This window comes from Hylobates moloch, unplaced genomic scaffold (genome assembly GCF_009828535.3).
Source record: "Hylobates moloch isolate HMO894 unplaced genomic scaffold, HMol_V3 SCAFFOLD_6, whole genome shotgun sequence".
In the NCBI taxonomy this organism is placed as follows: domain Eukaryota; kingdom Metazoa; phylum Chordata; class Mammalia; order Primates; family Hylobatidae; genus Hylobates; species Hylobates moloch.
Window position 1 is genome coordinate 59,238,641 of NW_026652281.1, and position 27,290 is coordinate 59,265,930.

Here is a 27,290-nt window from a genome sequence, read left to right on the forward strand (position 1 = left end):
GCCATTTGGGGTTTGTTGTTGTTGTTGTTGTTGTTGTTGTTGTTGTTTGGTAGTGGGATTGGCTTTAGCAGAATTTTGCCTGGGTAGGTTTACGTACATAGCTTACATCATCAGTATAATAGTGAACACATTACAATCAGAGGAAGACCAGAAGAAATGTCTTTATTGTACATTTTCCCAGATATTCCAGATATCAATGCTTATGCTTTTGAAGAGTGTTTTCATACAATACAATCTACCAAAGAATGTTTTTAATTTATATCAAAACCTCTGAAAATTAAATGTGGTGAGACTATAAGAAGAACAAAGAAGGTCATCTTTTGAGAGAATGGATGAGGACTGCCTTCAGGTCTAAACACAGGACCACCTCATTAACGAGATGTGCCCCCAGACAGGCATTTTCCAAATAAATATTTGTTGGGTACATAAACAAACACTTTAATTTTACCATTTTTATTAAATAGTTTCTAAAATGTTTTATAAATGCCCTTGCCTCCTTAAAAATTGCTTTTAGAATGAAAATGTAATTATTTTGTCCTGTGTCATCACTGTGAATACCCACTGCTGTGTTATATAACCATGTGTCTTGTCTGCCCTTTCAGTTGGTTGCTTTCTCTTTCAGTTCCAGGTTCTCAGTTAAGATGTTTCTACTGCTATGCTGTGCCTGTGTCTAATAACATTTCGTGTTCTTCCAATCTGTTCTAAAATAGAAAAAGACCTTTGTTAACAATTTATGCTAAATAATAATCAATATGCCTGTGGATGAAAGGATATATAATTACAATTAAATAGGAGAAAAAAGTTCAAGAGATCTATTGTACAGCATGGTGACTATAGTTAATGACGATAGATTACATTATTTAAAAATGAAAAGATGGTGAATTTTAAGTGTTCTCAGTACAAAAATGATGACTACGTGAGGTAACACATTTGTTAACTAGCTAGACTTAACTATCCCACAGTGTATGTATACTTCAAAACATCATGTTGTGGGCCAGGCACGGTGGCTCGTGCCTGTAATTCCAGCACTTTGGGAGGCTGAGGCGGGTGGGTGACAAGCTAAAGAGTTCAAGACCAGCCTGGGCAAGATGGTGAAACCCCGTCTCTACTAAAAATACAAAAATTAGCCTGACGTGGTGGCAGGCACCTATAATCCCAGCTACTCGGGAGGCTGAGGCAGAGAATTGCTTGAACCCAGGAGGTGGAGGTTGCAGTGAGCTGAGATCGCGCCACTGCACTTCAGCCTGGGTGACAGAGCAAGACTCCATCTCAAAACAAACAAACAAACGCACCCATCATGTTGCGCACGATAAATACATAATAAAAATTTTAAAAATAATAAATTTTCTAGAAGTTTTATAAGAGCACTTTCTGCCAGAGTTTTAATTGTCAGTATTCAGTATTCAGCACTACCAGATCAATATTCAAGTAAGTAAAGGACTACTGTAATCTACAAGACCTGACCACCTCTAGGCTACTTCAAAAAGTCAAGGAATACATATTGCAACTAAAATTCTAGTTAATCACCAAATAAATTTTCCCTTGAAAAGCATTTAAGTTTTGAGACTAACTTATATCCTAAGCTTCTCAGATCTTACCTCATATTTGAACACAATTTGACAGTTTGCAAATAACTTTCAATAACTTTCACACAATGTACTATTCCATTTTACCTGTGTAACATGAGTATGTTTGACTTTTTCAGGTAACAAGGAATAGGAACATATTCTGGTTACTTTAAATTACAGTAAGTCCTTACAGGAAAGTAAGGAAAACAAGCATCTGTAACACAAGCCTAATGAACATTAGAGATCATTCAAGGATGCAAAGATTGTTCAGAGGGCTGAGTCCTCATAGCCTGCTTACCCTGTTGTCACTTCTGCAGAAAGGACATGTCTCTGCCTTTGCTATGGCTTCACCATTATTCTCACCCATTTTCTTATTTTAGTACATTCTTAGTAATATTAAAAGCTATCGAATGAAATTTAAAAAAAATTTTTTAAACATTTTGTTTTTAAAACATATTTTTAAAATGTAATTAAAATACTGCATTAAATATTAAAGTATCTTTAAACTAGAAAACTGTTATGAATATTTTCAGTACTGTATGAAAGATTAAATGGTGTATCCTTTAAATAACCCAAAACAAAGATGTTACCTGACTATTCCTACCTCTCACATACACACACAAAATGATTCACAGGTGAAAGTATTGAGCCTTTGAGTGTGAAACACTTCTGGCAAACCACAGATAACTTTACCTATTCTCCCTAATGTTCCATGTATGATTGGTGTCCGATTGAAGATACATACATGAGATGATAAGACTTTTATTTGTTCTAGAGAAAGAGGAGCTGTTTAGTCATGGAGCTCAACTCTTATAACAGAATGTCAGTGTCTAGTCACCTTGCAGTCTTGACTGCAAACTGAGCACTCTCTTATTATTAAGTACTTTCACTTAGAAGAAACCACTTTTCATAGAAGAGAGACTCAAAAAATCTCAACCAATAAACAAAAACAAAATGAAAGACAGGGACATAAAAGTCAGCAAGAAACACTGAACATTCTTCGGGGGACGAGGAAACGTATAGCCTTCGTTTTACCAGATTCCCAGACCAAGTCTACTTTTGTAAAGCAATAGTCTTGAGATCTTGAGAAAAGGAGCAACTCAAAAGGAAGTGTGGTGGAAATTTCCAAAACACAGAGAGTCTGTCTGGATAAAAACAGTGAAGACAGGTTTCTATATTTAATGACAGGGCCTGGGTTGCCTGTCTTCTGTGATCACTGGCTCTGTGTGGTACACTTTGGTAAGTTTATGATGGTGTAATCCTCCGATGAATGAAGCACTGCCTTCCCTTCAGTGCTGTTTATTCTTAGCTTATGCACACAAAGAGCAAAAAAAGTTGTCAACAACATATCCAGTTTATACAGTGAACACACTACTAACAGCCAGCTGACTCAAGTGAACCAAGAAGTTCTTGTATCCTGAACGTCCTTCCTTCATTCATTCACACACACAAATATTTACTCTGCACCTACTATGTGCCAGGCACAACAACAGAAGAGGTTAGTTGGGGAAAAGTGTAGAACAGGAACATGGCAGTGGTAGAGAGGAGAGGAAAGAGGAAAAAATAGTTTCTGTTTGTATTAATAAAGGGGGAGATTGTTTTCCTGACACCCTGTAAAAATCTGTGACTCTCAGTCATATTTAAAAAGTGTTCATTTCTGATTTGAACCATAATATGCAGGGAGATGTCCCTGTGTTGGTTCGCCCTTTATTACTGCTCCTGAAATTCTCATAGGAGGTGAAAAATACATCTATACTAGTTCTCTAAAACAATTCAAACCTTAAGAATATGCAACCCCAGCCGGGTGCAGTGGCTCACGCCTGTAATCCCAGCACTTTGGGAGGCCGAGGCAGGTGGATCACGAGGTCAGGAGATTGAGACCCTCCTGGCTAACAGTGAAACCCAGTCTCTACTAAAAATACAAAAAAAAATAGACGGGCGTGGTGGCGGGAGCCTGTAGTCCCAGCTACTCGGGAGGCTGAGGCAGGAGAATGGCGTGAACCTGGGAGGCGGAGCTTGCAGTGAGCCGAGATCGTGCCACTGCACTCCAGCCTGGGCAACAGAGCAAGACTACGTCTCAAAAAAAGAAAAAAAAAAAAAAAAAAGAATATGCAACTGCATATATTTCAAAAGCAGAGAAGAATGAAGACAATAAAATGACTTATTGTTTAAAAATTAGCCATTTGATAGTTATAAAAACCTCTTAAGTGTCCATTTTACAATTGGAAAATAAACATATTAAAGTAAATATGATCATAGCACCTAAATTCTAATATCTTTGATGTAATAGCTTGGGAGAATAATTGAAGGAGAACGGAAGAAAAGAAATTTACCTGGAATTTGGAGTTGTGGATCATTCTATATCTTTAAAAATGAAGTTCTGCCCTTAGGGAAAAAAAATTAGTGGTTCTGGCCTATAGCAGGCTGTTTTAATATCATTCTGTGCATTGGGACAACTGAAATAGCACTTGTCTAGAAAACGTTCCAAGTCATGATTTCTAGAAGTCACCCCACTTATCACTATGTCAGAATATTTTTCTTCAGTCCATTAGAAGCAGGCTCTGCCTTTATGCTGCTTTCAAGGATTCCAAAGGTTCACTCACAATGCCAGACTACAATAAAATTCAGCGTAATGTGAACTACTCGATGATATTGCCTTTCCTTATTGCCTTTCAGTTACACCATTCTAAATGCAATAAAGAAGAAGTTGTTCTGTATGGAACAGATAGAGAAGTGAGTATCATTCTGTGAGTTGAAAAGTCACAGGCTGTAATACACTAACAGCTTAAAGGAGAATTTCTCATATTGATAGTTGGTTACATGTGTTTGAACATCCGAGTAACCTGAAAAGCATATAAGATTGCCGATTTCAAATCACGATGGTTTTTATTTGGCATGCATTCCACAATAGGCAATAAAGCAGTGCCTCTGCCAGCTGCAAATGCATCTACGTGTTCTTCTGGAGAGCAAACCCAAACAGCACTGGGGTCATAGGAAAAGAGAGCTAGTGGCCACTCACTCTGCGGAGCAGCCCTGGGAAAGTGCAGCGATTCTTTCTACATCGTGGCTTGACTCTCAACAACAGGTTGGAGCTATTCAGGAGACTGTAAACCCAGCAATGCCTTTCAGTGCTGCCAGTGGGGCCGCAAGTGATCTTGGGCAGTTTGCATAGAACCTTGACACAGTCTGACCTGTCTCTCTGCATGCATTAGCCTGAGGTAAGTTTCTTGACAGAAAGGCATAGAACTAGGTGCACAGGATGCAGCCTAGTTTTCTGTGTCTTCTGTGGACTCTCAAGCAAAGCAGGAGCTTGAGGATAGCAGCACTGATCTTTGTAGGTGATATTAGGTGCATTCTAAACATAAAAGCCAGATTTAAAGTACTCAGACTATATAATGGTTATTTTACATACGGTTTTCTGTTTATTTGAAGATGAAAAGAGGCATTGCTGGACAACTCTGGCCTATAAATACCAGTAACCCCAGTCATTATTTTAAGTGTTTCCTTTACCTTCAAAGAAAAAAAAAAAGCAAAGCAAAAAAAATAAATAAATAAAATAACAAATAAAACAACTCAAAGTGACATTTTAGGAGTAATTATACTCATATTTTGAAGTAACTTATCTTAAGAATATGAATGATTCTTGTCCAGCTCACATCTTGTGTAGTTTTGTGTAGAATTGCCACTAACAATCCCTTTGCCCCATACTTAAAATAAACCCATCTATTCCTTCTCCCAGAAAGAAAATAACAAAATTCTCAATGGTTGCAATGAAATTATCCCCTGTGACATTAGTGAGTCATCTCAGCCACTGCAGGCAAAAGCTCACTTCTTTGAAAACTTGTTCCTTGTCTTCTTTCTAGGGAACATGCATTACTGCCATCGGACTGGAAAACATGCAGCTTTACTTCACTTTATGCACCAGATGCTCTTAAGAAGTTTTGTTTAAAGTTAATGCTTGCACATAATTGACTTTCACCATAGAGTTAAAGTGGCAGATGCAAAGAAAGGAGTTTGTCTTAAAAAATTTTTAATTTCAGTTAAGAGTTTTAATATTTGCCTCAATGGGCATTTCTTGTGACTGTTTTTTCCTACAAAACTATTAACTGCAAAATAGCAAGCCTGATTCTGTGCACTTATTCAAAGCATATATATTATAAAAAAATAAAGCATCCACATTTTCTCATATCTTTGATAGTTGATCTTTAATATTTAAGAAGTCATACTGACTACCCCAATTTTACAGGTATTTAGTAAATGTTCATTTGTTGAAACATCATTGTGAAGATTTTATTAATTAGAATTTACCAGTCTTACCAGTAATTTTACACAATATATTCATTTCTTAACAGTTTTTCTTTTCCATTCTACTCTATTACATTTTTAAGAGATGCAAGTTCCATAATTTCTATGTATGAGGTACCTATTTGGTGGATTGATTCCTTAAACTATATCCTTTTTATTTAAATCAATAAAAAGGTATAACAGAGTATCTATTATTTATGACACATTTTACTTCATGCCAATGAAATGAATGATTTTTTATAAAGTTAATCCATTTTTGCTGAATTATTTTCAAAAATTTTTTTCCAAAAAATCATCTTAAACACTGATTTTTCATTTTTCTGAATGTATATTAGATGTCACATGCATTAGAGAAATTCTGAATTACTCTAACATGAAAAAAATACCTACCAATATTAATGGAGTTCTTTAAAATTAAAAATCTCAAATCTTCCCAGTTCGAGACAGTATATTTTCTGACACAGGTTTTCAGAAACACAATAGGAAACATTAGCGAGTGTATTACACATCCCTCTTAAAGGTGTCAGTGCTTCCCATTGTCTGTAAAAATCTAGAAATACAATAAAAAGAAAGCCAAGAAAATCTATGTACAATGCCATATGCTCAGCCTAAAATAATTAAATCTTAGACTCATGCCAAAAAAAAATTACCAAATGGTTATCTTGGTGGGATCAGCTCCCCCCATAAAGACTGGAACCAAACTGATGACCTCAGAGAGATAAGCCATCCCTTTGGCACCACTGCTCAAATGAGAAGCAGAACCAAACATCCTGAGACTTGTTTTAAACAAAAAACAATATAAAATAAAGAATTAGAGGAACTGAAAGAAACTTTAGAGCTCATTGGTGATAAAATCCACTATTTTCATGGAATAAAATAAGAGCTGGAGAAATCATAACATTTAGGTATTATTTAGGTATTTTCATTGAAGACTACAAACTCTGAAGACTCCAAAGAGCAAATAGAATAATTTCAAACAGTTGACAAATAATGAAAATAATGTTTAATTCTCCAAGGGCCTTAAATTGGTCCTCAGTGATGGCCATATAGTCAGCATAGTTGCGACAGCCCTGGCAGTGGAAATTACTGGATCTTGGAGATGATGTTTGCCACCAAGATGAATGGCAGAGTTTTGTTAGTTACCCAATTCACTGAGACGGAAGAGAGAGATGGTGGGAAGCAGGCCTTCCCTCGTGAACCTACACATCTTACTTATGAAGCCATGTGTTGTAATTTTACCTAAGCAAGTAGGAATGCACATAAAAGTGCCTGAATTGTACCATAAGAGCTTGATCTAAAACACAAGCATGGAATAGAGTAATAAATTATCACAAAGTGGAAAGCGGTAACACTAGTAGTTCAAAATGCATAGTCAGGAAAGCAATGCTATACACAGTAAAGCCCCAGGATCCCCAGACATACTCTTATCTTGGATAGCAGAGCAGTACAGAGACACACGCTCAACCCTGAAGAATTCTGTCTGTGGAAGGTAATGACAACCAGTGACACAAGTAAAGAAAGTCACAATATGGCATTTTAGGGGAGAACCATTCATTGGGTAAGGGAAATTGTCTCCATTTCAATTCATAGCCTAAAAGACAATGCTTCTGTGAAAATTCTACAGTTTTTGTGGTAATCTTTCCTGTTCCTCGAGCTTCCAAAGCCATTGTCAGTCTGGGAATTTCTTTGAAGATTTCCAATAATCCAGCTACAAAATCCAGAATTTCTAAAAGTCATCACCTCAAATTTCCATAGTCAGGTTGTCAGAATTTGTCAGCAGTGGAAGATGCCAGATAGGAATGACTATGCCCTGAGACCTGGCACACCCAGTGGCCTGGCAGGGCAAGTATTGGAGTTGCCCACATTGCAGGTGAAGACTGGGCTTGTCTGGGAACTCCACGGGGAACTAGTGAGAGCTCCAGGAATTCAGAAGCAGGAGTTTATATATATATGTATAATGTATGTGTGTGTATGTGTGCAGGGAGATATTAGTGATGTCCCCAAATGCTAAATTCATATTTTTACCCTGTGCTTGGATCTTCATGTATGCTCACCTCTAAAGGTCACACTAAGAGTTCGAGAAATAGGATGGTATGTATTTAACAGAACAGATTCCAGGAAAAGAATCTTGAGAGAAGAGAGACAAAAGGGTCTCTCTTCAGACAAACGGTCTGATGGGGTAGAGAAAGAGGGAAGAAATGTCTGAAAGAATTTGGAGGTAAGGCCAGACTAGGTAGAACTATACTGAAATAATCCCAGAGTCTAAGCCTTTTGATCTATTTTTTAATAGTATTTTCTTGGACTTTCTGAAATTATATTATCCGCTATCATGTCTTGTTTCTTTCATTTGCCTGAATCTGTAATCTGTGATTGCAAATTTGAGTAATTTTCCCCTTTAATCTTCTAAAAACATAGAAACAAACAAACAAAAGCCTGTTAGAACTACATGTAGAATAAGAATAGGCTCTGTCTGGGTAGAAGAATAAAGGGCTCTTTTACCATTATCGATATTGTGAACTATTTTTCCTTTGCATTTTTAGGCTTTTCTCATTATTTCTGGATTCCTAGATATAGTGTCAGGCTTGAAATTGACCACTTGTTATATGAGGTATTAGTATTTTAGGCTTTGTTGATAATTTTCTCTACAAACTTTAGTTCTGAATTGCATGGAATACTTTTAAATAAAAATGGTGGGCATATGGTTCTGCTACTTCTTTATAAGTTGCAATGTACCCAAATTAGCTTTTCTATATGAAGTGTGATGCTAAAAGCAATGATTCCAGCCCCACAAACTAAACTGCACAAGAGGATAAATACATCATTTAAGGTAAATGAACCTTGTAAGGGCTCTTGAATGTCAATGATATGCATGAAGAGCATTTCATTTGTAAATAGATTTCTCAACATGCCTGATATGAGAGACTCTGATGACAGGTGGACTCTCCATAATGATCGAAGCTGGGGGCGCAGATATTCTACAAAGTTACATCTCCTGTAACAAACATTTACATAGCACCCTATCATAAACCAGGCACTATGCAAAGTCCAAGGAATACACAAATGGATTCGATATAATCCCTATACTCAAAAGGCTCACAGCCTAGCATGGAAGATAAGCATATCTTTAAGTACTATACAGTGTAACACAGTATGCATAAATGCCAAAAACAGGGATAAAGTGAAAGACCTACTAATGTCCTTGGATGTTCAGGGAGTATTTCATCAAAGATATGTCATTTGAACCCTATCTTGAAAGATTTAATACATGTTTCTAAGGCAGATAAAACTGAGATGATTTTCTGACAGAAGACATTCCAGCTATGGTCATAACATGATTAGTAGGTGGTAATTCATAACTTGGCACAGCTATGAAGAAGTAGTGTGGAAGAGTCTGAAAAGTAGGCAGTGCAAGAAGTCTTTATGCACCACATTGAGAAATCTAGACTTTATCCTGTAGATGACACCAGGCCATTGTAGCTTCTTAATCATAACTGATAACCTTGTCAAAAGAATAAAATATTCAATTTTTTAATCTTCTGTTGTACTTAGTTACTTTCTACCTGCACTTCTTGTACAAGTCCTTACACATTACCATTTCCCAGAAATGCAGTCAGAGCAGATGGCCCTGAACTTATTCTAGGAGATTCGGTCACTGGAGAGAAAGACTCTCCTGTCCACAGATTATTTATTTTAAACCTGATTTCATTGCCATACCCCGACTAGTACTTTGCAGCATAGCTAAATCATATAGAAACCAATCAACCAGTAAAATATTTCCCAACTCTAGAAATATTCAGTAAAAGAGATTTCATCTTGCACATCCCAGGAATATACAATAAAACTTTCATGTAAGTATTTTTTGTATGATTGATAACATCACTTTTGTCTCAGGAAATTCTCAGCATCATGAGAAAGTTCAAAAGCAAATGAGAAGGCTTCACACTCTCCAGTAAATCCAGTCACCTTGCAAACTGGAGTTTTATGATTTTGCAGAATAATAGGATAAAGAGAAGTACATTTATTTGAGCTATTAGGTTGGTGCAGACGTAATTGCAGTTTTTACCATGGAAAGTAATGACAAAAACAGCAAGTAGGTTTGTACCAAACTAATAGTTACATAATATATTTCTGATATTTCCTGAGTTCACGAAGAACAACTTATCCTCACTTCTTGAAAATACTGTGTCAGGAGGTAAATTCAAAACGTTTATTAAAAAAACATGATTATTGGGTATACTCAAGAAAAGGAATTTCTTTTTAAACTGTATACCCAAATAGTGGTTTTATTTCCCCCACACTCTTTGCCTTTGTCTATCGACTGATTAAACCAAAACCTTGGGAAGATATTGGTAGTGAGAAGATCTGAGGTCTAGACAGATTACAAACTTTTGGAATTAAAAACAAAATTAAAATTAAAAATAGGGCGAAGACCAGAACTTCACAAATGTCCTAAGTGGTACATTATTATCTTATTTCCAGTCTATAAGCTGTTATCAAGAGCAAAATGTCATTATCAATATAACTCTAACGAAAGTTTACAAAATAAAAATTTGTGAAAATGAAAACTAGTAGCTAAAAAACAAAGCATATCCATGTTTTTCCTGTCTGCATGCTCTTATCTATTGATATACATTTTGATTTTCTGTATTTACTCTGACTCTTTTTTTATAAGCCACTCATTTTTTTTAATCAGTTGCTTAATCAGAGGGTCTAAATACTCTGAGAAATTCTCCTTTCTTCTCCCCTGGCTCTGTAAAAATAAAGAAGCTAGCTGTGGCAAATGTTTCACAAGAATTTTTGTTTCCTAAAATGTTAAATGGAGCAATGTTAATAAGACAGGAGTTTAAGGTTATCACAATTACATAGATTTTCATTTTTTATACTAGCAACTTTTTGCTAACTTTTCAAATTATGCATTGTTACCTTGACCCATTTTTTAGATGCCTCAATGGATCTGAAAGGCAGTAATTTGAGACTTAAAATTTGAACTTTCAATTGCAGTATTTTTAGTACAACCTAAAGGTGTTCACAGGAAAATGTGAATCTAGATTAGACAATAAAGAGTTGTTTTATAAAAGCAACCACCTTTTCTAGTTCAACTCTCTTTTCGTCCTGAACTTTTCCTAAGAGAATTTTTTATCTAATATTTTAAGATAATTACACACTCATGGCCATTGGATTAATTTTTTTATTAGTAGGTTTTCAAATTATGTTCTTCTGCTAGTTACAAAAATGAAAATATTTTAAAATTACATATGCCAAATTAACTTTACAGTATAAACGTATACTTTTAAAATTATAATTTAAAGCACAAAGGTTTCTGACACCTTACGTGGCATTCCAATTCCTACAAGAAATTGTTGAGATTCAGGAATCATGAACCATGCCTAAGTTCTTGGAAACTATGTGTCTGCTATGGTGGCTGTTGGCTCCTGTGAATGGAAAAAAGTGCCACAGAGAATTTCAACCAACTTGAAGCAACTGTTCCAAAGAATGTGGCTTAAGATTTTCAAAGACAAGTCAGACACTTAATGCATGCAGCTGTACTAGAAGGTGACCAAGAATAAGAATAGATGAATCAAATAACAAATGCATTACCACGAGGCTGGTTTGAATTGCCAGAACTAGCTTAAGTTTTGTATTTTTACCTGAAGAGCATCATATTTCAAAAGAAACAATTAAAAACTGATACAGACAGAGGACAAATTTCTGAAATGAAAAATGGTCATTAAGATGGTAAATATACTGACGTCCAAAAAAAAAAAAAAAGTAATCCAAGGTTATCAAAAGTTACCTTGACTATAGGAAATACCTAAATCCTGTATGTTCTTCTGAGGATAGCACATATGACAATTTTAAATCACACTGAAATTTAACTACAAAATTCTTCCAGAATAAATTAGCTTCCAAAAATCAAACATTTTTCAAAGAGCCTATAAAAAAAAAGATAAGTGTGAAGTGTAGGCCTTCTGTGGAATCATCAAAATCTCTTAGCTCTTTATTCTTTTTTCTAAAAAGTTTCTCTGCTGAAATATAATTTAGAGAACATGCAGAAAATAAATTTAGGATAGTCCAAACAAGTATGATGCCTGAAGCTCCAATAACAATTTAGAGACTATAAATGATATTAAATTTCAACCCATCTTTTCTTGGTGAATTCAATTCATTATTTCCTAAGGAAATAAGTCTTGACCAATACCATTGTGAATTACTTCTATAAATTAAATACGCCACTTCTATAGAAAACTTTAGGTCAGCAGCAGATGTTGGTAAATTCCTACAGAAATGCATGCCCAGAGAATGTTTTTTTTTTTTTTAAATGGCAGAAATCTGCTAGCTATTCCTGCCTTATCTGCAACAGCTGAGCAATCTTTCAGTGCCACGCGGAGACGGAAAACTTGGCTCAGATATAGCGTGGACAAGCTTGCCTTAATCACATTGCTCTTTTACATGTGCACAAGGACATCAACATTGACAGTACAGAGTAAAGCAGCCATTTGCTGAAAACAACTGTCAACGTTGTCAAGTTTTTGGAACCTCTTATAATGTGATTTGTATGACAAATCTTGTGGCATTTTGTTTGTCAGCAACAGTAGTGAATTTCCATGTATCTGGGAAGGCAGGAGAACTGTTCAGAAGTGAACTGGGATTCTTTACACAGACTGTATTAAAGGAAAACAGTGATTAATTTTAAAATGACAGATTTCAAATAGATCTAGAATTTTCAAAGTGGAATTTCATTTCAGATATCACATAAATGTGTTTTACTCCTTGGGCTCAAACCTTGAAGAATTGCTAGAGTCGTTCAGTTTTCCTTTGTTGATCTCTAAGTTTAGAAAACTGTTGTAAAAATATTAATATTTTCACAGACTCGAATCTGTAGCAGTAATTAGTAGAGGGTGTTCTAAGTGACAACAGTAGGTTCATTCCTTTCTTTAAGAACTAGATGCTCATTGGCCATAAAGCTCATGAAATCAATTGTAGTCAGTTATAACTAACCTAGTGCACATCAGTGTTATTGAACAATGTATCTATTAAAAGACCATTATAGAGATCTCATGGTTCATTACTTTTTCAACATTATTCCTACTTATCCTTACTTCCCGCTGTGTTTTTCACATAGCTACTCCTTAATGTGTTTCATTCATCTGTCCTCAGCCAAGGTCCTCCTTCATGTGGGTGGGATTAGCCTAATTATGGTTCCTTTAAAAGAGATCCTTCAAAGTCTAATGAGAGAATCTTTCTTTTTTATGCTTCCTTCCAAGTAAATATGGTTCAAGAACCCCAGAAAAGATATTCTCTCCTTCTGTTAGGATCCTTTTCCCCTCTCATCAAAGCTGTGCTCAACATAATGTTTAGGACCCCCCCTTATAAATATTAGGTACTGAAAGATTTTTTTATGGAATGGAATTTTTAAAATGATAGATAAAACTGAGACACACTCTAATTGAAGGATTAATATTTTGTTTCAAACTCTATAACCAGTTCTCCCTCCTTTCTTTCTTCCCTTTATTTTTCTGGAAAAATACTGAATGAGGTGCCTGTAGTAGCAATAGAAGTATATGCAAGCTACATAAGTAATTTCAATTTTTCTAGTAGCCATATTAAAACGTAAACAGAGGCTGGGCACGGTGGCTCACACCTGTAATCCCAGCACTTTGGGAGGCCAAAGTGGGCAGATCTGCTGAGGTCAAGAGTTTGAGACCAGCCTGGCTAACATGATGAAACTCCGTTTCTACTAAAAATACAAAAAATTAGCTGGGAATGGTGGCCCGCGCCTGTAATCCCGGCTACTCGGGAGGCTGAGGCAGGAGAATCGCTTGAACCCGGGAGGCAGAGGTTGCAGTGAGCCGAGAGCACGCCATTGCACTCCAGCTTGAGTAACAAGAGTGAAACTCCATCTCAAAAAAGAAATTAAATATAAAAGGAAGAAACTAATGTCAGTAATACTTAACCCAATATATCCATAATATAATGTAATCAATATAAAAACTATTTATTAGATATTTTACATTCCTTTATCTTTGTACTAAATATTTGAAATCTAGTGCATATATTACACTTACAGCACATCTCAGAACTAGGCACATTTCAAGCGCTCGATAGCACAATGGGGCTAGTGACTACCATATTGGACAGCAGAGTTCTAGAGACCTCAGTTCTAATACTACTTGGTCCACTAGGTTATGTGACTTTAGCTAAGTCTCTTTTTTACTGAGTCTTATTTTCCCCATCTATTAAAAAGACTTTAATAATTCCTGTCCTGGTTTATCTTTGAGTAATTTGTGAAGAGCACATAGAAAACTACATTTAAAAGTAGTTTAAAAATTAGTGAGTTTTCTGCAGTTTTAAATTTTTGTTGCTAATTCCTCTTTCTCAGAATTTCCTCACTTTCCCTTAAAAAAAAAAAAAAAACCTCTGACTGCTATTTAAAATCATACATGGTAAGGTGTGCTGTGTTTTATGGTTTAAAAATCTACTGTCAAATGCTTCCAGTGCCAAATTTTTGCTCCTCTCAATAGCAACTTGCCTTCATAAAATCCTAAGCTTAGGATAATATCAATAGCCTGCCTTTTCTGTGATGGTCACTATTTCTAAAAGACACTCACATTCTATAGTTTTGTTCTTCTCTCAACTTCCAGTTGTGTTTTGATAATTCTAGACTAGAGCTTAGCTGTGTGTCAAAGATATGACGACCTCTCTGTACCTACATTTATTTTAAACATCCAGCGTATTTCCTACTTATAAAAATACTAAGAGTGGAAAACTATGTACAGTCATGAGTCACATAATAACAGTGGCCTCATAAGATTATAATGGAGCTGAAAATTCTTATCACCTAGTGATATCATAGCCATCGTAATGTTAGCACAACACATCACTCACATGTTTGTGGTGATGTTGGTGTAAATACACCTACTGCGCTGCCAGTCATATAAAAGTCTAGCACATGCAATTATGTACAGTACATAATACTTGATAACGATAATGAATATGTTACTGGTTTATATATTTACTGTACTATACTTTTATTGCTATTTTAGAGTGTACCCTTTCTATTTATATATAAAAAAGAAGTTAACTATAAAACAGCCTCTGACAGGTTCATCAGGAGGTATTCCAAAAGAAGGCACTGTTATCGTAGGAGATGACAGCTCTGTATGTGTCACTGCCCCTGAAGACCTTCCAGTGGGACAGATGTGGAGGTGAAAGACGGTGATATTGATGATCCTGACCCTGCGTAAGCCTAGGCTAATGTGTTTGTGTCTTAGTTTTTAACACAAGAATTTTAAAAGTAAAAATAAAAATTTTAATAGGCAAAAAGTAGAGAATAAGGATATAAAGAAAAATATTTTTGCATAGCTGTACAGTGTGCTTGTTTTCAGCTAAGTCTATCACAAGAGTCAAAAATTAAAAAATAAAAAGTTTATAAAGTAAAAAAATTATTGTAAGCTAAGGTTAATTTATTATTAAGAAAAGAAAAATATTTTTTATAAATGTAGAGTAGCCTAAGTTTACAGTGTTTCTAAAGTCTACAGTAGCGTATAGTAATGACCTAGATCTTCACATTCACTCACCACTCACTCACTGACTCACCCAGAGCAACTTCCAGTCCTGCAAGCTCTGTTTATGGTTAAGTGCCCTGCACATTATAGTGGAAGCACAGCTTCTACTATAATTAAATTCTCATTGTTTCTAAAGTTTAGGAAGGATAAAATGGTTAATCTCCATGGTGACAAAAGGAAGCCAGGAAAATAAAGTGCACACTTGTATGAACTGTAAGGAAATAAAGTACCTTTTCTTAATCTTTTATACTGTATTTTTACCGTGTCTTTTCTTTGTTTAGATATGTTTAGATACACAAATATTTACCATTATGTTACAATTACCTACAGTACTCAGTACAGTCACTTGCTGTACAGGCTTGTAGCCTAGCAGCAACAGGCTGTACCATACAGCCTAGGTGTGTAGTAGGCTGTACCATCAAGGTGTGTGTAAGTCCACTTTATGATGTTTGCACAGCATCAAAATACCTAATACTGCATTTCTCAGAATGTAACCCTGTTGTTAAGTGACAAATGACTATATAATGGTTGAACTTTCAATCAATATATTTTCAGTACAACTTAAAGGTATTGACAGGAAAATGGATCTGGATTAGAAAATAGTTTTATGAACGCAACTACCTTTTCTTGTTCAAGCCTCTTTTCATTGTTAGTTTTTTCTGAAAGAACTTTTTAGCTAGTATTTTTAGTTAATCACTTGCTCATGAGTAGGAAACCCTGCCTTATACACTCACTGTCCTATTTCTTTAAATTCTGAAAACATCCTTGACATATAATAATTCTTATAGGCTTTTCTCCTCCTGATCATTTTAAACTCACTGCCATTCCTTTCCTCCTTTTCTCTTCCCTCCTCCGACAGTCTCTCTGTCACTCTCGCTCTCTTCTCTCTGCCTTCTCAATCTCTTCACCAACTGGGTTCTCAACAGTCATCACACTGTTTTTCGTTTTTGACCTTTTCTTGTGTATTTGCTTATATTCAGTATCTGGCAGGCTGGTAAGTTGGCTGCATCAAAGGAGCTTTGAACTTTTTGCTTGTTTGTTTACCAACAATAACTGTCCTATAAACTATAAGTATATAATTAAAAATATATTATAAATTTAACACATAAAATAGATTGTTATTTAAAAATCTTATAAATTAATCTAGCAGCATCTAGTAGTATCACTGGCTTCCCAAATCATCTACTATCCCAGCAAAACAGCAATCTATCTGAACAGTGATCTAAACGTTGTGAGTTTTTTTTAATGCTTTTGAATACGATCTTAATCACCATTTCCAGTGGTGTGTCTACATACCAGCTGCAGCCCTGCTGATTAGAGCATCAATACCAATTGATTTTCTAGCACATACTTGCAATGTCTATTGTATCTCATTGAATACTATTGGTATTTAGCTGAAGCTAAGAGGGAAAAAAAAGATTTTGTGTACAGAACACATGGGTCCCAGAGAGTTTCATAATTCCCAGGAGAATATAAGAATCAGGTACTCAATGTCAGACTAAATGGTTTCTTATGGTTAATGTGTTTGGTGACCACAGCCTCAAATAATTCTCTTGCCCAGAGCCAGGGTTACTCAGCTGTATAATAACCTCTAAAGTCTCTCCTTTGAAAAAGACTCAGGATTCATGACTTTAATTTTGCCACTGATAATATGAAAAGTGTACTCCATATAGTACTGAGCAAGCATTCACTCTCAGCTTCCACTGTAATGAAATTCTAATTGTTTCTAAAGTTTAGGAAGGATAAAATGGTTAATCTCCATGATGACAAAAGGAAGCCGGGAAAATAAAGTGACACACTTGAATGAACTATGAGGAAATAAAGTGCACAACATGCGATAATGCCATGACTCCGTGTTATTGCGCATTTCTGGGCTGAAAAGATATGGCTTGATGGGTAATTTGTCATGCTGTGCAATAGAGAACAACAGTAAAGAGACTTCAGACAGAAGAAAATTACACAAATAGTAGGGTGGAAAGGTATAATTGAAGATGGCAAAAGATTGAAAGAAAGACATTTAAAATTACTGTACTGACCTACTAAATGCACTTGGGCGTGGAATCCTGGCCTCACAAGAAGAGGCATTAAATGACTGCGGGCTGTGACACTACTGCAGAGTAATGCCAATCTCCCGAGCGCTCGGAGAAGAAAAATACAATGCACAGCCTGATGGAACAGTCTCAACCTGCTTTCTTAATGAGAGGAGCATGGGTTTCTGGTGAACTTAGATATATAAGTTTCCTAAACTAATTCGTTTGCTTAAATTATAAATATATTTAATTTATTAAAAATATTTTGGGAGCTTAACTAATTCCTTCATTTTCTGAAGTCAATAAATCTGCACATTATAAAACTGCAAAACAAATGGAATATCTTTTTAAATGGATTCACACAAAAGGAATTTGCTTTTCACATCCGGTTAAGTTTCTTCAGGATTGAAGAGTCCGAGAGATCAGTATGACATTGTGTAAAGCACGTTCATAACTCTGAGAAGCAGAAGACACAAGCGGTATCCCCACCTCTTATGCAGGCTCATTAATCAGGTACAGCTCTGGGCAAGTCCCTAAACCTCATGAAGCTCAAGTCCCCTTCTCTGTATAAGGAGAAACATGGACCAGATATTTTCTAAAGATCTTTTCCAGTCAGTAATTCTATTTCAAACAGCAGACGCTCAAAAAAACCTTCTCCATAAATATTATTTCCACTTCCTTCCCAGGGATGTCCCAACCACGCATACTTTGTAATGACTGAGGTCACTCATCTACTTTGTCCCCTTAAATTAAAGAAATATACCTCCTACCTATCATGTAAGATGATTGCATGGAAAACATAAAATTCTTTGAGATGCCAGTTAATTATAAAGAACTTCCCATTTCTAACATATAATGAATAATCACAACTTATCTTTAAACATTTAATTCTTAATGACAATAAGGAACTTAGTATAGGAATATGACATTTCTTTATATAAAGGAAAATGTTATCCCTGATGATTATACTACATTAAAAAATGAAGTGGGAGTATTTTTGCAATTCTTATTACAGCTATCGTGACTCTATTGCTCCATAATTTCTTCCACAAAGCAGAAATCTTAGGTTATAATCTGTGTAATCCTCCATGAATTGCTCAAAAAATGTTTTCCAATGGGAAGTATCTGGTGTATATTACTGGTAAGGTAAAAAATGGAAAATAATATATTTATAATAAATGAAAGAGTGATTTCCATTTATAAAAATAATTTTTAACTTGAGGAAAGTTAAGTGAGCTAAAAATAAAGTATTGATCAATAAACTCTTCTGTCTAGATAACATTGTAAGAAATACATTCAATTAAGAGGCTTCAAACTTGTAAGGGTAAAACAATTTTAAAAGATTAGAAAGACTGCTTAACATGGGCTTGTGATATACTACGGGGAAATATTGAGATATGCCTTAGAGATTTTTAAAGGCCCAATGGGCAACCATGCTGTACTTAAACAAAAATCAGTACTTAAAATCAAAAAAGGTACTTAAAATCACAAAACTTACTTAAAATCACAGAAGGTACTTAAAATCACAAAAGGTACAAAGGGTACTTAAAATCACAAATAGAATTCTGTACTTAAAATCACAAATAGAATTCTGACTGAATTTCATCATGTGACATCATTATACTTTCTTTCACTATTATATTCTTTTTCTTCAAGTTAAACACTTTAGACTTTCAATATTTGTTATGTTTTATATTTGCAAATTATAATACTGATGATAATGAGCAGCAGGTACTATTACACAACTCTATCCAAAAATATATTTTCAGTAATTCATTTCAATATATGATGCTTAATTTAAAATTTCAAGTGTAAAATGTATGGTAGTGGAACCTAGCAAAATCTTGTCCCAACTCCCAGGGTCTGTGATTGGTGCATCACATATAACAGGATAGACATAAAGTTAATTTCTGACTAATGTCAATAAAATAATCTATTAATCATTTAATTTAAATTTACAAAAATCATAAAACTAGGAGAAATATCAGAAAGTCACCTAACCTGGGGCTTTATGCATATGAGCTTAATCTTTCAGAGGATGTGGTGAGCAAACACTCAGTCCTCTAAGACACAAAGATTCATCCAACAAATAAGAGTTTTGATGACTGTTAAGGTCTCTTCCAGCTCTGGGATTGCAGATTATATGAAAACACATAATTATGTTTAAGAAAATTCTATTCAAAACATTTGGTCATATCAGAGTCAAAAACTTCTCAGAATCCAGAATCCACAAGACTCGGTTTTAATGCCCACACTTTATGACTATTTTATGAGACGTCTAATCAGGGCCATGAAAGCTATTATTCTTACCAGTGTAGGAATGAGCAGATCAAAATGCCATCAATTATTAAAACAATAATAAACCACTCACTCACCTATACATTTCATGAACACTTACTACTATCTACTGTGTTCCAGGCACTGGGCCAGGCACCAGGTATAGAGGACAATTACACAGACATGATCCCTTTCAGGGTCTAGTAGAGAACAGAGAGTTGAATGAATAACAATGGAGTTGGTGAGATGGAATAAGTCACATGAGCCCAGGAGTTCAAGTCTGCAGTGTGCTATGATCACATCACTGTGCTCTCATCTCTTGAAAAAAAAAAAAAAATGGGATAAGTACAGGGAACTGTGAGACCATATAAAGGCTCTGTTAAACCTAAGGCAGATAAGGTGTAGCTGAGACCTAAAGAACGTGAGCAAGGGTAGCTGCTTTTACGCACTGCATCCTCTCACTTCTGCATCTTTGCATATAATGCCCTCTCTCCCTACAATGCCCTTCCAACCTCTTTCTTAATCATCCTCTTGGATTCAGTGTGGACAGAACCTCTTCAAGGAATCCTTCCCTTAATCTCCCACATGCACTAACTAGTCTGCAGTGAATGTCCTTCCCTCTTCAACGCTCACTGAACAAATACATAGCTGCATCCACCATTTCTGTAACTGCCTGTATAATCCTGATCTCTTGTGCTAATAAAATCCAAGAAGAGGTTTCTTTGAAGCTTCTGGGGAAGCTTTTGTAGCTCTTCTAGAAAAGTCCCTTTCACTTGGTAGCTATCTTGCTATTAGCCACTGATGAAGCTGGTCCACACAGAGGGCAAACAATGGAAGAAAAATGAAGCCCAAACTACTGGATTCAAATGACCTTGGATTCCACCACATCTCTGAACTTTCAGTGAAGTGAGCCAACATATATCTTTATTATTGAGGCCATTTGGATTTGTGTTTTCTGTTACCTGCAGGCAATGGCATAGTGACTGATAAAACAGTATGGATGGGAAGCACTCCTCCTTTTTCCTCAGCATCTAACACACTATTTACCACATATAATGACTCAATAAATGTTTCACGAATAAATGAACTAGGGAATTTAATTAAAATATCAGATAACAATGAAACTGTAAATTTTATTTCCAAATATAATTGAAACCAAATTGTTTTCTACCACAATTTTTAAGGGTGGATTAAAACTCTACTCAGAAAGCCTGACATTTTTAGAGGGTTTTGCATGTTGTAAAGAAAATAAAGCTTGACTATTTACAACAGCAAAAACTTGAAACTAACCCAAATGCCCATTAATGATAGACTGGATAAAGAAAATGTGGCACATATACACCATGGAATACTATGCAGTCATAAAAAAGAATGAGTTCATGTCCCTTGCAGGGACATGGATGAACCTGGAAGCCATCATTCTCAGCAAACTAACACAGGAACAGAAAACCAAACACTGCATGTTCTCACTCATAAGTGGGAGTTGAACAATGAGAACACGTGGACACAGGGAGGGAAACATCACACACCAAGGCTTGTCAAGGGGTGAGGGGCAAGGGAAGGGAGAGCATTAGGACAAATACCTAATGCATGTGGGGCTTAAAACCTAGATGATGGGTTGATGGGTGAAGCAAACCACCACGGCACACATATACCTATGTAACAAACCTGCACACTCTGCACATGTATCCCAGAACTTAAAGTACATTAAAAAATAAAACTAAAAAAAGAAAGTAAAACTTGTCCTGTGCTGTTCTAAACCTCCTCATTCACTGTCTTTCATCATGTCCCCACTACCTCCCTCATGCCAACAAGGAAGTCTCTCTCACTCTCTAGTGACTCAGTGTCCTCACATTTCTCTGCCCCTTCACTCTCAAAATCTGTTCTCCAGAAAGAGCTAGTCTGCCTATTCACACTAATGACCTGACTTAATCAAAGTATCGTCATTTCTAGGGATGTTTGAAAAATCCAAGCATTGTAATCTCTAATTATGCAACTATAGGTATCAGTAAGCAGGTAACAAGGACATTTGTGGAGCTGATAGCCAACTGTGGCCGTGAAACAGCAGAAAGAGATGGCTGGTTTCCCTGTACAGAAGGGCAAATCCAGATAGTCTCATTAATGGCCAGACCAAGAATTTGACAAAGATTCATTCTTGTTGCATTCTATTAAGAGCAAATATTATACATCCAGTAATCAGTGAACCATGTCCACCGAGTGATAAAAAGGCCTGGCTGTAGACTTTAACCCTAGGATAGGATTTAACACCATCTGTTCTGTATAACATTTGGAACTAACTTCATAATTATAATAAACATCTACATTAGAAATTCCTCTACCACCAAGCGCTATGAGCAAATTATAAATAAGATTTGATTTGCTCCAAAGATGAGCAACTCAGGATTCTTTGTCATAGACCCTAAACCCAGATAAAAATTAAAATCTCCAAAAAAAAAAAAGAAAAAAAAACAGATGTCCCTAGATAAATGTTCCGGTATACAACCAGTACAAACTGTCTGGCTAACATTTTTTTTTTATGAAATCAGATATTCCAGAGCCACCTTTATCACCAAACATAAAAGCATCCCACTGCATACCTCAACAGAATTGCCTGCATATCTTTAATGTCTTTCCAAGCAATTTTATGCAGTCAGCACCCTATACATTAGGGAAGGAATGGATGTGTGCTCTATGGGTTCTTATAATAGCAATGAACCTTCATAATCAGACTCATTCCTTAATTTTGCTTACTTTTTCATGCAGCTGTATTAATACTACATTGTCAAAGACAAAGACGAACATGAGACATGAGATATGAGTTTAAAAAAAAGAAAGAAGAGCAAAAAAACAATACAGCTATCCAAGGAGCAAGTGCTGAGCTTGTGGAAAAACAGCTCCTATTTTATTAAATAATAGTGTTCCTGCAGGGATGTCTGAAGTACTCTGCAAGGCTAATTAGGACAGATCAATGTACACTTACCTCTCCAGAAGGCTGAAAGGTGTGTAGTGACTATGTGTCATTAAAAATTTACTTGACCATAGGCATAAGATGTCCATGAAGGAATGACCCTGGTGAGTGCTCTAAGTTTTCATTTTACTCCTGTCATCCTCAATGCATCATAAATGCCATCGACACCATTGCTATCACCCACGCTCATAGCAGCTGATGTGCTGTATATGCTTGAGAGGGTGGTATCAATTAACTATACTATCTATAAAGCCATACTTGCAATTACTACCACTTCACAATTTATCATTAACACATTTGGCAGATTTTTTTTCTCCAAAGTAACATTTATTTAAAGGTTAATCAAAATTCTTAGAACAGCATTTATTATAATGTGATTTTTGATAATTGGCTAAATCAGTGGCTCTTAAGAAAAACACCCTTGTCTCAGTCCTGCTCAGTATACACCACAGTGCCATTTTGGGAAAATAAATACATATTAGAAATGTTCATTTCAGACCTCGTCATGGAAGATCATATATTAATGTAATCAGGTGGTACATTTACATGCTCATTAGTAATCCATCATTAGTCCAAATGCTCACTATTAGGAATAAATGTACAACAAGTTATTCAGAATACCCAGAAATAGTATTTCTTATTTAAACATTCAGGATAAGCTGACTGAAATAAGTGCACACCTTGAATTTGAACTTTCAAGGCACATCACTAAAGTCAATCAGTTATGTCAGGACACTCTTCTATAATAATCTCAATTATAAAATTATTTCCCCTTCCTAACACAGGAGTTGGAGGGAGTTCCAATATCTGAATCTTTCTAATTCACTGTAACTGCAAAAAAATCTTGATGAAGTGTGTATTTAAATTTCATGCCTTAATACATAGCATGCCACTAAAACCACATTAGTTATGCTTTATGCTGCTTAATCATACGTCAAAATCTGTAAAATCTGTTCTTGCATGCTAAGGTAATTTAACTGCAATTAATCAATTAAGAAAATAAATAAAATGTAATAAATGCCAAATAATATAACTTCTTTTAAACAGACCACTATCTACACATTTATTCCCCAAATACTTATTAGCCAACACCATATAAGGAAAACATAATAAAAAATAGACTTCACTGAGCCTTTCTCCCACTAGTAGCTTGCTCTAAACTTACAAATGTTTTAGAGAATTCTTTGGCATGATCTGACTTTCCAACTAAAATGTGAGCAACTTGAGGGTCAAACTTATCTTTTTTTAATCCCCTGTGCCCAACACAATGTGCTAATCATAATAGGTGTTCAGTTTGTTGAATGAAAGAATTGAATGATTCAAATATCCATGAACTGGATTATTTTATCATAATGTTTATGAACTACAACAATACTTATATTTTTTCTTCTGACAACTATATATTATACTTCATTGGCATTTAACTAAAAGTAGTAGTACACTTAGTTAACTTTTTCATTTTTTTCATAGAGTCAGTTAGGTTTCTTAGAACCAGCAAGGTAGGTTGGTAGATATATTTGTTTGTATTTGTTCCTCTAAATGAAAATGGTGATTTTTTTTCAAATATGTAATTTAACAACTTGATGAATATAGTTGCGGACTAAGACTTGGGAGGCTAATTATAAGTTATGAGTCCAGCTGGCAAGAATTTATTAAGCACCAACTGAATAAACCAAACTATGCTAGCAGCTAAAAATATATGAAAGGATATATTAAAAAAGAAAACCACGTCCTGCCTTCCAGACCTTAAATCAGAGAAGGTACATACATGTGCATTCAACAAACGTTACTGACTACACTTTACACCATGCAAGGCACTAAAAGGGAGGAGGACAGCCAACAAGTCTCAGTTCTCAACAAGAAGCTAAAAAAGAAATTAACAAGTAACTGCATGCCAAGCACAAAGTCATGAATATCACCGAAAAATTACAAACTGATTCCTTTTGAAGCCTCAGGAAAGAAAGCAGGTGAAATCATGGAAGCCTTAAGGAAGTAGGTGCCATTAAAAATAGTTCAAGAGAATTTCCCTGATTACATAAATTAGTGAATTCACTAGTGATGAAGGCATTGAAAGTAAAGGTCCAGAGGTTTTCAGAGTAAGTTACTCACTTTCTTAAAAACAGCAATCTGTTTGTTCATCTCATCAAGTTAGTTTGGTGACATAAAATAATTATAACTTCTGAATTAATGGCCATTCAGTATGAAGAACACTGAAGAAACTTCCTTTCAAGGTTCCTGATGGTAATTGTAGCTGAGGAATCTCAAGACTGAAAGTATCACAAGAATATTTTAACAATCAGGAGGTGCCCTCCTACCGTTGCACCACTTGCCCCACTGTGGAAGGCCACACTGTGCAATACAGTAGCCCCTGACCACATGAGGCTATTGAGTACTTGAAATGTAACTTTCTCAAACTGAGTTGTGCCATTGGTGTAAAACACACACTTCACTTCAAAGATTTATTTTATTTTTATTTTTATTGAGACAGAGTCTCACTCTGTTGCCCAGGCTGGAGTGCAGTGGGACAATCTCGGCTCACTGCAACCTCCGCCTCCCAGGTTCAGGCGATCCCCCTGCCTCAGCTCCTGACTAGCTGGGACTACAGGCACGTGCCACTATGCCTGGCTAATTTTTTTTTTTTTGTATTTTTAGTAGAGATTGGGTTTCACTGTGTTAGCCAGGATGGTCTTGATCTCCTGACCTCGTGATCCTCCCGCCTTGGCCTCCCAAAGTGCTGGGATTACAGGCGTGAGCCACTGTGCGCAGCCCAAAGACTTATTTTTTAAATAATGTAAAATATGTCAATAGTTTTATATCGATCACCTGTTGATATAATAAGATTTGGGGATATAATGACTAGAATGCATATATTATTAAATTATTTTCACATATATCTTTTTACTTTTTACTGTGGATACTAGGAAATTTAAAATTATATATGTGGCTCACATCATATTTCTCTTGGATTAGTGCATGTCTAACGGCATTGTGAAGAAGAAGAATTTTTTGAAGTATATCATGCTAGAAAGGAAGGATGCACTGGCATTTTAATATGATTATTTGATATAAAAATAATGAGCTACTCAACACATGCTTCCCCAAAGCTAGGAAAAACATAAACATTTCTCCTGACAAACTGGAGTCTCCTGCCCCACTCTGATCTGATAGTAGGTGGCATCATTTCTATGCCTCTCTTTTTCTCCAACTGGCAGAAAGGTAAGCCTAAAATTCAAGTTATTCAACTGCAGGATCTTTGAGGGAGGTCCTGGTTTTCCAGTTTAGTTTTATCCTACCCCCTTTTTATTACGTGCCTTTGTTTTAATCCTTATTTTAATGGTTTTATTATCGTAAGTTACCAAGATAGCGTTTTGGAACCAAGAAGAGCTATGGAGAAACAAGAGAGTGAATGAGACTCATACTATGGTGCAATCAGTGAGATGCCACCTTTCAGAGCTTGGAAAGACTCATTATGTCTGAGGCTCTTCTCTCCGATACAGGTGTGAAGCACAAGGGATGTTTAGCAATACCAGCCAGGACACACATTTGGGATCACAAATATACAGCAGAAACTATTCACAACTGACAACCACAGATCCATAAGACAGAAAGGCACCATATTCAAAGGGCAGAAAGAGCGCTGAAGTCATGCAAGCAGCTGTAAGTAATAGAGTATCATATCAGGCAGAAGTAGCAGTGACTATCAGAAATACGTAGAAATCAGGCAGATGGTGGCCATCATCAGATCTGATCCTATTTCATGAAACACCACAGAGTGGAATTAGGGCATAGTGACAGCATCCAAAGATCCAAGGAAACTTAGCAGAGGCCTAGTCCCGTGTAGACAGAAGGGAACAATTTCCACATCTATAGAGCCACACTGGCCCCTAGGATATAATTCGGAGTCATGGCCTCCCAGATCTAGTGAACTGCACAGATTCCAGCTCAGAATGAGCAATAACACGGGAGCCCAGCAGTAGTAGCAGGGCCACTATATGCACCCAATGAGGAAAAGAGAGTCAAAGGCTCCAAATATGTTCCCTATTGTTGTTGAGTTTGGTCCAGGGACTGATAGGTTTGCTGCAGGTGGGAGTAGATTCACCACACTTTTGTTCAGGCAGAAGCAGAGGAGGCAAGGAAGATGTGGCAAATGCCTTCTCTTTATAAACTGGAGGGATTATAGTGGTGCCTATGCAACTTCTGTTCCAAAATCAATGCTTCAAGAATATTTAGGCAACTTTAAAATAAATACTTCTTCACAGCCTGGCCAACATAGTGAAACCCCGTTTCTGCTAAAAATACAAAAAAATTTAGCCGGGCATGGTAGCGGGCACCTGTAATACCAGCTACTAGGGAGGCTGAGGCAAGGACAATTGCTTGAACCTGGCAGGTGGAGGTTGCAGTGAGCCGAGATGACGCCATTGCACTCCAGCCCGGGCAACAGTGCGAGACTCTGTCCAAAAAAAAAAAAAAATTCCTCTTCGGTGGCTTACTAAATCTATGGAAACTGTACTGCTTCCTGTTAATTCCTACTCCTCTCCAAAAATGCTCGTAATATTTTTAATAGTATGGTTGTATA

The 27,290-nt window shown here is 36.0% G+C and overlaps 1 long non-coding RNA gene across 1 annotated transcript in view; it reads right to left on the reverse strand.

Moving 5' to 3' along the window:
- Positions 1-292: 292 nt before the first annotated feature.
- The window catches only part of LOC116471015 (uncharacterized), a 68,208-nt gene continuing 41,210 nt past the window's right edge, over positions 293-27,290 (reverse strand). Inside the window, exon 3 of the long non-coding RNA XR_009214102.1 lies at positions 293-701. This is a non-coding gene — a long non-coding RNA (uncharacterized LOC116471015). The remainder of the gene's footprint in view (positions 702-27,290) is intronic.